Raw genomic sequence first — 11,477 nt, 5'->3', positions numbered from 1 at the left:
TTAAGTTAATTCCTAGGTATTTTATTTTTTGTGGGGCTATTACAAATGGAGTTGCTTTCCTAACTTCAGCCACACTTTTCTCATTGTTGGCATACAGAAAAGCCATTGATTTTTGGGGGTTAATTTTATAACCTGCTACTTTGCCAAAGTTTTGAATCAGCTTGAGTAATTTGGGTCCTTCACTTCTTTAGTTATGTTAATTCCTAGGTAACTTATTTTTGTGGGGTTATTACAAAAGTAGTTGCTTTCCTGATATCAGCTAAGCTCTTCTCATTGTTGGCATACAGAAAAGCCATTCATTTTTTGAGGGTTCATTTTATACCCTGCTACTTTGCCAAAGTTTTGAATCAGCTTGAGTAATTTGGGAGTGGAGTCCATGGGATTCTTTAAATACAAGATCATGTCATCTGCAAAGAGGGAGAGTTTTACTTCATCTTTCCTTATTTGGATATTCTTTATGTTTGCATCTTGTCTTATTGCTATAGCTTGGCATTCTAATACTAAATTGAAGAGACGTGGAGAAATGGGACATGCTTGTCTCCTTCCTGACTTTGGAGGAAATGACATTAGTTTTTCACCATTAAGTATAATGCTGTCTGTAGGGTTGTCATATACAGCCTTTATTGTATTGAGGAATGCTCCATAGATTCCTAATTTTTCCAGAGCCTTCATCATAAAGGGGTGCTGGATCTTGTAAAATGCTTTTCTGCATCTATTGAGATAACCATGTGGTTCTTATCCTTGCTCTTGTTGATGTGATGAATTACATTAATTGATTTACATATATTGAATCAGCTTTCACAGGATGGATTAGGAGAAACCTTAGGTCTGCTTGGCACAGGCCGAAATTTTCTTTAGAGACCCAGAAACACAACAAATCAAAGAAAGGTTGGACAAATGGGATTGCATGAAGCTGCAGAGCTTCTGCATGGCAAAGGACATAGAAGGCAAGATCAATAGAAAGCCCATGGATTGGGAGAAGATCTTCACTAGCCAAACAACAGACAAGGGTCCCATATCTAAAATATACTTCGAACTCAAAAAATTAAACCCCCCAACAACAAAGCCTCAAAGAAACAACTGCTCAATAAATAAGTGGGCTAAAGACTTAAAGAGAAACTTCTCTGAAGAGGAAATAAGAATGGCCAATAGACACATGAAGAAATGTTCAACTTCTGTAGCCATAAAAGAACTGTAAATCAAAACAACATTGAGATTACACCTCACCCCAGTTAGAATGGCTATAATCAAGAAATCTAATAAAACCAGATGCTAGAGGGGATCTGGACAGAAGGGAACCCTACTGCATTATTGGTAGGAGTGTATACTTGTTCAATCACTTTCAAAAGCAGTATGGAGGTTCCTCAAAGGACTCCACATAGACCTCCCCTATGACCCAGCAATCCCACTTTTGGGCATTTACCCAAATGAACACAAACAAGACCATATTAAAGCTACTAGCACAACTTTGTTATTGCAGCATTATTTATCATAGCTAAGATATTTAACCAACCCTGATGGCCCTCAGTAGATGAATGGATCAAGGAAATGTGATATATATATATATATATATATATATATTTTATATAAAATGAAATATATACATAAAATGAAATTCTATGCCTCCATCAGAATAAATCCCAGGGCCCCATTTTTTAGGAAATGGAAAAACTTGGAAACAATTATATTAAGTGAAGTAGGCCAGGCACAAAGAAACATAGGCCCATATCTTCCTTTATTTGCAATAACTAGTATATGTCTGGTACAAGTAGAAAAGGCCAAAAGCTATGTACATATGACCAGGTAAGATGAAGTTAAGTGAAATGAACCCAAGGTAGGGATATAAGTAGTTTTCTTTCTTGCTATTGTTTCTAACGTATTTATAAGGTACTATGTGAGTTTTTTTTGTTCCTTTGTATGTTCCTCTCCCACGGTATAACCCCTGTTTTCACTGTATTTGATGTCAGTATAATTTGGGGAGGGGAAGGGAAAAAATAAAATGTTTTAATAAGAATACAGGTTGACCCATTGTAACAATGAGATGTGCAATACACTGTTGAAAAATGAACTTTACAATTTAGGCAGGTGGGTGTGGGGAGTGTAGTTGTGTAGGTGGGATGGAAGGGATGGTAGGGGAAAAACAAAGGAGGCGGCAACAAAGCTTGATAAGAAATGTACTCATTACCTTGCCCATGTAACTGTAATCCTTCTGTACAGTATTTTCACAATAAAAAACTTATGAAAAAAAGAAATTATAAACTGGACTCTCTGAAATATGAGCAAAAACAAATCCATTGCCACTAAAATTGTTTGTTAGATATTTTAGTTACAGAAATGAAAAGTGGTCATGAAGACAGGGAAGATTTAACAATTTTTAGAGAAACAAAGAAAATAAATCAGATCCATCTTATGGTGGAGAAGGAATTTCTATTTTCCAAGGTATATTAGATGTATGTGAAAAAACAATCCCCAAATGCGATAATGTCAATTTTGGTGGCTTCAACATGAAAGGAATGTCATTTGATAATAAGAGTAGATTTAGGGTTTTCTATACGTGGCCCAAATCAAACAGATCAAAATATGGTTGAATTAGTGCTCATATTTGACAAGGAATTAATGACTACATTTGAAAAAGTGAGGTTCAAAATCCTGTTCTGATTTTTATAATGATGTAATTCCTTTTTCAGCTGCATCTTGACTTCCATTGACTGGTTCTTATAATCAATCAATTATAGTAAACAATTCTTCCTTGCATTCTTTGTAGTATATGAACATGTAATAAATAGTTATGAGGTGGGGAGGGAAGGAATAGTAGGGGGAACACAAAGGAGGAGGTAACAATGCTCGATAGGAAATGTACTCATTACCTTATTCATGTAACTGTGACCCCTCTGTACACTATTTTTACATAAAAAAGTATTTAAAAATAAATAGTTATGTACTAAATCTTTTCAACAATTTCTATTTCTTGAAGAACATTCACCACAGAGAAATGATTTTGTATAATTAAAAATAGGGATACCCAGCCAGGAGCTGGTGGCTCATGCCTGTAGTCCTAACTACTGAGGAAGATGAGATCTGAGGATCATGGTTCAAAGCCAGCCCAGGCAGGAAAAGTCAGTGAGACTCTTATCTCGCATTAACCACTCAGAAAACTGGAAATGGCTCTGTGGCTAAAGTGGTAGAGTGCTAGCCTTGAGCTGAAGAGCTGAAGGACAATGCCCAGGCCCAGATTTCAAGCCCCATGACTGACCACAAACAAAACAAAACAAAACATAGGGATACCCAAATTTCTAATTGGTAGGAAAATCACTGTTACTATCAAATATTACTTCACTGTTATATTTGATGATATATTTGCTTTGTAGCAATTAACTCATTTTGTATTAATTTCATTTTCTTGGTCTTTCACATAAACAATATTGCACTAGGAAAGATGGTGAATAAAGAGAAATGTAATACTTGGCACTTACCTCTGGAAATAAAAAAGGACAGAGTAATAATGACACACTGGCCGGTGGAGATCACTGGTGTTTATTAACACTCTGGCCACAGCAACTTATCCATGGTCTCCAGCACTCTGTTTATCTGTACCTGGAGCAAAATATTTTTCTTGTCAGATTAATTTTTTATGTGGATGTGCTAGTATCAGGGCTTCAACTCAGAGACTTGTACTTTTGCTTAAAGCTGGGGCTATACAATCAGCTTTTTGTTGTTGTTGTTCACTGGGGGTTGGAGAGAAAGCAGGAGAAAATGAGGGAGGGGGATATCCATGTTCAGCAAGAATTATACTCATTTCCTTGTGTAATCATAACCTCTCTGTACATCACCTTCATAATAACAATAAAAAAAAGAATCTCAGGTTTTCTGTATGGATTGGCTTCTAAATATGATCCTCAGGTCTCATCCCTTTAATAAGTATAATTACAGCTAGGAACCAACAGTATCAGGCTTTAGAATTAATTTAATAATGATTCTATATACTAATTGAATATCTTTAAAATCTGTAAATTAAAAATTGTATAAATGATAGAATCATATGTGAAAATTATTGACAGTGCTCAAAAGAAGTAAAGATGTTTTGTAATGAATAAAGAGGTAAGGAATGGAGATGCTGAAGACATAGAACTTTAAGAAAACTAATATGTGCTCAAAGCAACATGTTTCTTTAAAATGGATCTTTAAACAAAAGAGCTCAAATGAGCCAGGCACAATTGCCCATACTTTTAATGGCAGCTGCTCAGGGTGCTAAGATCTGAGGATCATGGTTAGAAGCCAGCCCAGGCAAGAAAGACCAGGAGACTCTTATCTCTAAGTAAACACCTAAAAATCCAAAGTTAATCTGTGGCACAAAGTGGTAGAGCACTAGGCCTTGAATAAAAGAGTTCAGGGACAATGCCCAGGCCCTGAGTTTTAACCCTACAAATGACAACAACAGCAACAACAACAACAAAAAATAGAACTCAATGTCCCAACACTGATTTTCCTATTCATTAGCCAATTGAGCTTTGTAGAGGGAAATGCTAAATATAGGAAGTATAGTTTAGAGACTAGTGTCTTGTGCTTTGACATCATAAAAATTAGATTCCAATCTGATGATTACATTCATTCTTTACCTGGCACCAGCTATGTAAACATACAAACACTCTTCTGAACTCAGGCTCCACCTTAAAATCAATGACCTCTTCAGTTACATTATCTTGGGTATACTTAGAATATAGAGCCTAAGGTGATGATTTCTAACTGATATAGGAGGAAGTATGATGAGGTAGAGATTGTCCAAAGAATGACATTAAGGAAAGAGTTGTTATTAGAGTTCTTGATTATAGCCATTCTAACTGGGTTGAGGTGGTATTTCAATGTTGTTTTGATTTGCATTTCTTTTACGGCTAGAAAGGTTGAGCATTTCTTCATGTGTCTATTGGCCATTCTTATTTCCTCCTCAGACAATTTCCCTTTAAGTCTTTAGCCCACTTATTTATTGGGCATTTGTTTCTTTGATTTGGTGTTGGGGGATTTAATCAAGAACTCTAATAACACCAGATGCTGGAGAGGATGTGGCCAGAAGGGAACCTTACTGCATTGTTGGTGGGAGTGTAAAGTTGTTCAAACGTAGTATGGAGATTCCTCAAAAGACTCTACATAGAGCTCCCCTTTGACCCAGCAGTCCCACTTCTGGGCATTTATCCGAATGATCACAAACAAGACCATGCTAAAGCTACCAGCACAACTATATTTATTGCAGCATATTTACCATAGCTAAGATATGGAACCAACCCAGATGCCCCTCAGTAGATGAATGGATCAAGAAAATGAGGCATACATACACAATGGAATGCTATGCCTCCATCAGAAAGAATGACATTGCCCCATTTATTAGGAGATGGAAAGACTTGGAAAAAATTATATTAAGTGAAGTAAGCCAGGCTCAAAGAAACATAGGTCCCATGGTTATTTGAAATAACTAGTATATGTCTGAGACAAGCAGAAAAGGTCAGATAAGATGATATTAAGTGAAATGAACCCCAAGATAAGGACACAAATTGTTTTTTCTTTCTTGCTATTGTTTCTAGCCCATTTATAAAGTACCACGTGATTTCTTTTTGTTGCTTTGCATGTCCCTCCCCCACGGTATAACCCGTTTACTTTTTTTTTCAAATTTTTATTGTGATTAAGTGGTTACATAATTTCCCAAATTTCACAGTATTGTGGGATAGTGATGCTCAGTTAAAGTCACAAACACATTCTAACTTTCCTGGAGCAAATTGTCTATCACGGTCTATAACATTTATGAGTTCTATGAGCTTTGCGATACAGTTATTTCTTCCACATTTTGTGATATGTACATTTCTTTTGTTTTGCATAGCATCAGCTGTTCCCTCTTTCCCACTTATAACCCGTTTTCACTATATTTGATATTGGTATAATTTGGGGAGCAGAAGGGAAAAAACAAATCATTTAAATAGGGATACAGGTTGACCCATTGTAAGAATGAGATGTACAAAGCACTGTGCCGAAAAATGAACTTTGCAATTTAGGTGGGGAGGGGGAGGAAGGGGGCAATATAGTTGGGAAGATGTGAGGGAAGGGATGGTACGGGAAAACAAAGGAGGATGCTTGCTCATGTAATTGTAAACCCTCTGTACTGTATTTTCACAATAAAAAATTTATTAATAATAAAAAAGAAATGTACTCATTACCTTGCTCATGTGATTGCCATCCCTCTCTACAGTATTTTCACAATAAAAAACTTATTAAATAAAAAGGAAAGAGAGTCAGGAAAGGACAGAAGCAAAAATGGGTGATGTGTTACCACATGGATCCATCATAAGAAAAACAGCTGGTTCTATGCTAAAAAAAGTATGTGTTATAGAATGTGTATGGTTGTGTGTGTGTGAGTGTGTGTGTGTGTGTTGAACAGAACAAATTCCTCCATACCAAATGACATTGATTGATGTCTTTCTGCCTGCCCCTGATTTCTGACACTCTTGAGAGACACAGGGGGAGAACCAGGAAGGTTCTGAGTGGAGTTGATTTGAGCACTGGGGCTGCCACAGCAGACATGATAAAAGTTGTTTTCTCATGAGGGCTAATACCCAGGGAGCCTTACAGCCATCAGCAGAAAACTAATGGAGTTCCTACAACTGAAGGAAGGTGAAAAGACTGGATTTGGGAATCAGAAGGCCTAATAGGTCTAATGATGAACAGGACTGAGTTCGGTATAGGTCTGCCAAAAGAAATTGACGACTTCTTTGATTCAGTTAAAAATTATGATACAAGCCCTGACTTCTAAGTATGTTGGAAGACTAAATGAGTTTAGCACAGAGATTGGCCCAAAACAAGTTCTCATTCAATTTGTAATCATGTTGCTAGGGATGTCTTTCATTTATTGAAATGTAAGATACAACAAAAAAAAGTGTGAGCAGAACAATAGAAACAAAGTGTAGGTTTCATACAAGTCTCACAAAAGGGAAGCAGAGGGTCTAGCTCCATTCTTGAACATGTGTTGTCTTTAATTTCGGCTTATGAATCATCAGAATCCTTCAGAACTGGCGATGTCTTTTCCCTACAATAAATTGGGTATTTCTCTTAATAAATATTCAATTAATGCATCACAATTCTGTGAAATGCGCACATTTGAACATCAGCAATTTGCATACATGATCTCCTTTAGCAAGTCTGTACTTGTTCATTGTGTGAGTTGGCAGATGACATGGTCAAAACAGTCCCAGAGACCAGGAAACTCCCTGAAATGTCCATGAGCAATTTGACTCTTAAGTTTTAGGAACCTGAGAAAGTTCTTGGAAGGGGAAAGCTCGTGATTAATTTTGTACTCTGTTCAAAGGTGAAAATTTGTTTTTTCTTCTAGTTTTCATGTATTCAGCTGTGTTCAAGTTTATAAGGTAGTTTTTAGAACCACTGATTAACACTGCTGTCTTTACAACTGAATAGAATCACCATAAATTAGATATTACTACTCCTATCCAAGGCTGTATTCTCTTTCTTTAGTTGCATGGAGCCATAACAATGAAGCACCAAGGAAACTGCAATAAATTCAAAAGCACCTGATATTAAAATCCTTCATGTGTGTGGTTCTTTTCTAAAATATTTTCAAACATTTTTCTGGGTGGTAGAATATTTCTAATTTGTCAAGGACACATACATGCTAATGAGATGCTTGTTAAATAGGCTAAAATTCTTTATTAAGAACTAAACATGAACACTTACATGTTTTACTACAAGCTCAAACACCTGTCATTTTTTTGTGGAGTTCATGTTACTCTTCATGCACATACATATAAAGCAATAATCCATGAGTGCAAAGCAAAAAAATTCTTGCTCTTATTTCTAGCCTATTGAAAAGAAAATCTCTAATACCTGGCTCCACAGAGTAGTACCAGATAATTTAAAATGGTAACTTTCCTTTATTAGTAGTTTTTAGCTCTGAATGAGACATTAATTCAAGCTTAAGTATCAAATGCCACATGTCTCTCAACTAGGAGCAGAGCATAAAACTAAATTCATAGAGCAGCTACCACAGGATCCAAATGACAGTTGGGGTGAAGCGGTCCTCGACAGGTGCCATAAATGGAATGTTAGTTGACACTGAAGTTGAGTAAGAGTACTTATGATTGCATTTTTAGCTTGCCTTTTTCATTGGAATTACATTGAATGTCACTTTCAAATATATAAATCATATATTTTTGACTGTAAAGAATAAGAAAAAGAACTACTGATGTTCACTGATCTTTTGTTACACTCCCATCAAGTCAATATTTCCCTTATGATTAAAAATAAATTGTAGAAAGAGAGTTGTGGATTGAATTGTGTGCTTTCCAAATTCATATGTTGAAGCCTCAGCCCCTACTCTCACTGTATGCAGGGCTATAATTTCTACAAAGTAATCATGGTTACATGAGGTCCTAAACACAAGTTCCTAATTGACATAAAGTGGGTAGCCTTGTAGCAAGAAGAAGAGAAGTCTGCTTTTGTCACTCCACATGTTTGCATAGAAGAAAGGCCATGTGAAGATATAGGAAGACGGTGTATATGAATCACAAAAAACCAATAAACTGACCAGGTAGCAGAGGAATTATCTCTGAACCACCAAAAGAAACTTTAACAATCTTATCAGGAACTTAATCAGTTAGCAGCACGGAGATCTCAGACTTTTAATCCTTCTCAAACCAAGAAAACAAATATCTGCTGTATGAGTCATCTGATGTATGATTTTTTAAAAGGCTGTGCAAGATAACTAACTGGTGGCTTAGGGCCATTCATGATCTTGTACTTGTCAGTCTTTCAAAAGTTATCTGGGACACTTACTATGAAAGGAACACTGGAATACAGTAAAACATAGCATAGACACTTTCTGTCATGGTCCATGAAGAGTTCTACTACCTTGTCTCAGCTCCTTAAACACCTTGTGCATAACTCAAATAATGGCCATTTCCACATAATTCCACAATTACCTATTTTCGTACTTCACACAGACCCTGAAGGCAGAAACTTAGCTCTATAAATATTTGAGTTGTAGAGATCCCATGGGAAGGCGTGGTTCAGTGGTTAAGGTCAGGCACTTCCAATCAGAGGCTGACTTCATCACTTTTTAATTTTGTCAGATCATTCAATCCTCCTTCATTTCTTCATTTGTTAAAATGGTGAAGATATAAAGGTTAATTGTGACTAGAGGGCTTGTGAAAAGACCAATGTCTGGGCCCCAGTAGAATGCCCAACTTAATGGGTCTGAGTAAGGTGAATCCTGGAGTTTCATTTAAGGTAATGCTGATGCTTCAGGCCAGTGGAAATACTATCAGAACCTTGTGAATCACAACAAAGCAATTCATGCATCCCCTTAGTAAATGTTCATTAAGTACCTTCATGTGTCAGATTCTAAGTAGGCATTAAGAAAACAGAAGTTAATTCCTAGATATTTTTGAGGTAATTACAAATTAGATTGTTTTCATCATTTGCTTTTCTACTTGTACATTGTTGGCATACAGAAACGTTACTGGTTTTTTTTTTATGGTTAATTTTGTATCCTGCTACTTTGTCAAAGTGGTTGATCAACTCTAGAAGCTTTGGGATAGAAGTTTTTGGGCCCTTTAGATATAAGATCCATGTGATTGAAAACAGGGATAGTTTGATTTCTTGTTTCTTTATGTGAATCCGTTTTGAGTGCTTTATTGGTCTGGCTAGGAATAAAAGAATGAATAGAAGAGGGAGGGGATAACTTTGCCTTGGTTCTGATTTTAGGGGAAATGTTTTTTTGTTTTTCTGCATTCAGCATGATGTTTGCTGTTGGTCTGTCATGTATAGCCTTTATTATCTTAAGGAATGTTCCTTTATTTTCAGCTTCTCCAAAGCTTTTAATATGAATGGATGATGCATTGTGTCAAAGGCTTTTTCAGCTTCTATTGAGATGATCATGCAGTTCTTGTCTTTGGTTGATGTGGTGAATTATGTTTATTGATTTGTACGTGTTAAAACAGCCTTGCATCTGTAGGATGAAGCCTACTTGGTAATAATGTATGATATTTTAAATTTGTTTCTGGATTCTGTTAGCAAGTTTTATTGAAGAGTTTTGTATCTGTGTTATTCAGAGAAACTGGTCTGTAGTTCTCTGCTTTTTGTTGAATCCTTACCTGATTATGAGATGAGTGTGATATTACCTAACTAAAGAATTAAAAGAGGGCTGGGAAGGTGGCTCAGTGGTAGAGCGCTTGCCTTGCATGCATAAGGCCTTGGGTTTGATTCCTCAGCACCACATAAGCAAAAAGAAAAAAGCTGGAAGTGGCGCTGTGGCTCAAGTGGTAGAGTGCTAGCCTTGAGCTGAAGAGCTGAGGGACACCACCCAGGCCCGGAGTTCAGGCCCCATGACCAGACCCCCCCCCCAAAAAAAAAGAATTAAAAGATCATTATATCAAAAACTATATAAAACTGAAGAAAGAAGTCAAAGAGGACACCAGGAAATGGAAAGAACTTCCTTGTTAATGGATAGGTAGAATCAATATTGTAAAAATGGACATGCTGCCAAAAATGATATTGAGTTTATACTAAATGCAATCTCCATCAAAATCCGGATGACATTCTTTACCAAGATAGAGAAAATAATCAAAAAATTGATATGGAACAACAAAAGACCCAGAATAGCCAAAGCAATTCTAGGCAATAAGCTATGTGGGTAACATCACAATACCCGACTTGAAGTTCTAGTTCAGAGCAATAATAACCAGAACAGCTTGGTATTAGCACAAAATAGACCCAAAGATGAATGGAATAGATTTAAAGACCCGGAAATAAAGCCATACATTCATAGTTATCTGATATTTGATAAAGGAGCCAAAGACATATAGTAGCCTCTTGAAACAATTGGGTATCCATATGTAGAAAATGAAAAATGGATCCTGTTTGTCACTATGCACTAATATCAATTCAAAGTGGATGAGACCTCAATTTCAGACCCCAAACTTTGGAACTACTTCAAGAGAGAGTAAAAGAAACATTAGAACTTACAGGTATAGGTAGAGACTTATTGAGTAGAGGCCCAAAGGCACAACAGTTAGGAGAAAGACTTGATAAATAGGACTACATCAAAATAACGTTTCTGCACAGCTGTTACATAGTTACTAAACTAGAAAGACAGCTAACAAACTAGGAAAAGATCTTTACCAGCAATATATCAGATAAAAGCCTAATATTCAATATGTAAAGGAGCTCACAAAACTAACCCCTTCCAAACCTAATAAATCAATCACTAAATGGGCAAAGGAGCTAAGGAGAAACTTCCCAGAGGAAAAGTAACAAAGGTCAAGAAACACATGAAGAAATGCTCATCATCCCTGGCTATAAAGGAAATTCAAATCAAAGCAGATTTCATTTCACCCCAATAAAATTGGCCAAGATTGCAAATCAAACAATAAAAATTATTTTGGGGTTGTGGGAATAAATGATCCCCACTACACAGTTGGTGGGAA

This window comes from Dipodomys spectabilis, unplaced genomic scaffold (genome assembly GCF_019054845.1).
Source record: "Dipodomys spectabilis isolate Male_0828 unplaced genomic scaffold, ASM1905484v1 ptg000094l, whole genome shotgun sequence".
Classification (NCBI taxonomy): Eukaryota; Metazoa; Chordata; class Mammalia; order Rodentia; family Heteromyidae; genus Dipodomys; species Dipodomys spectabilis.
The sequence above is the reverse complement of the archived record's forward strand: the minus strand, read 5'-3'. Positions refer to the sequence as shown.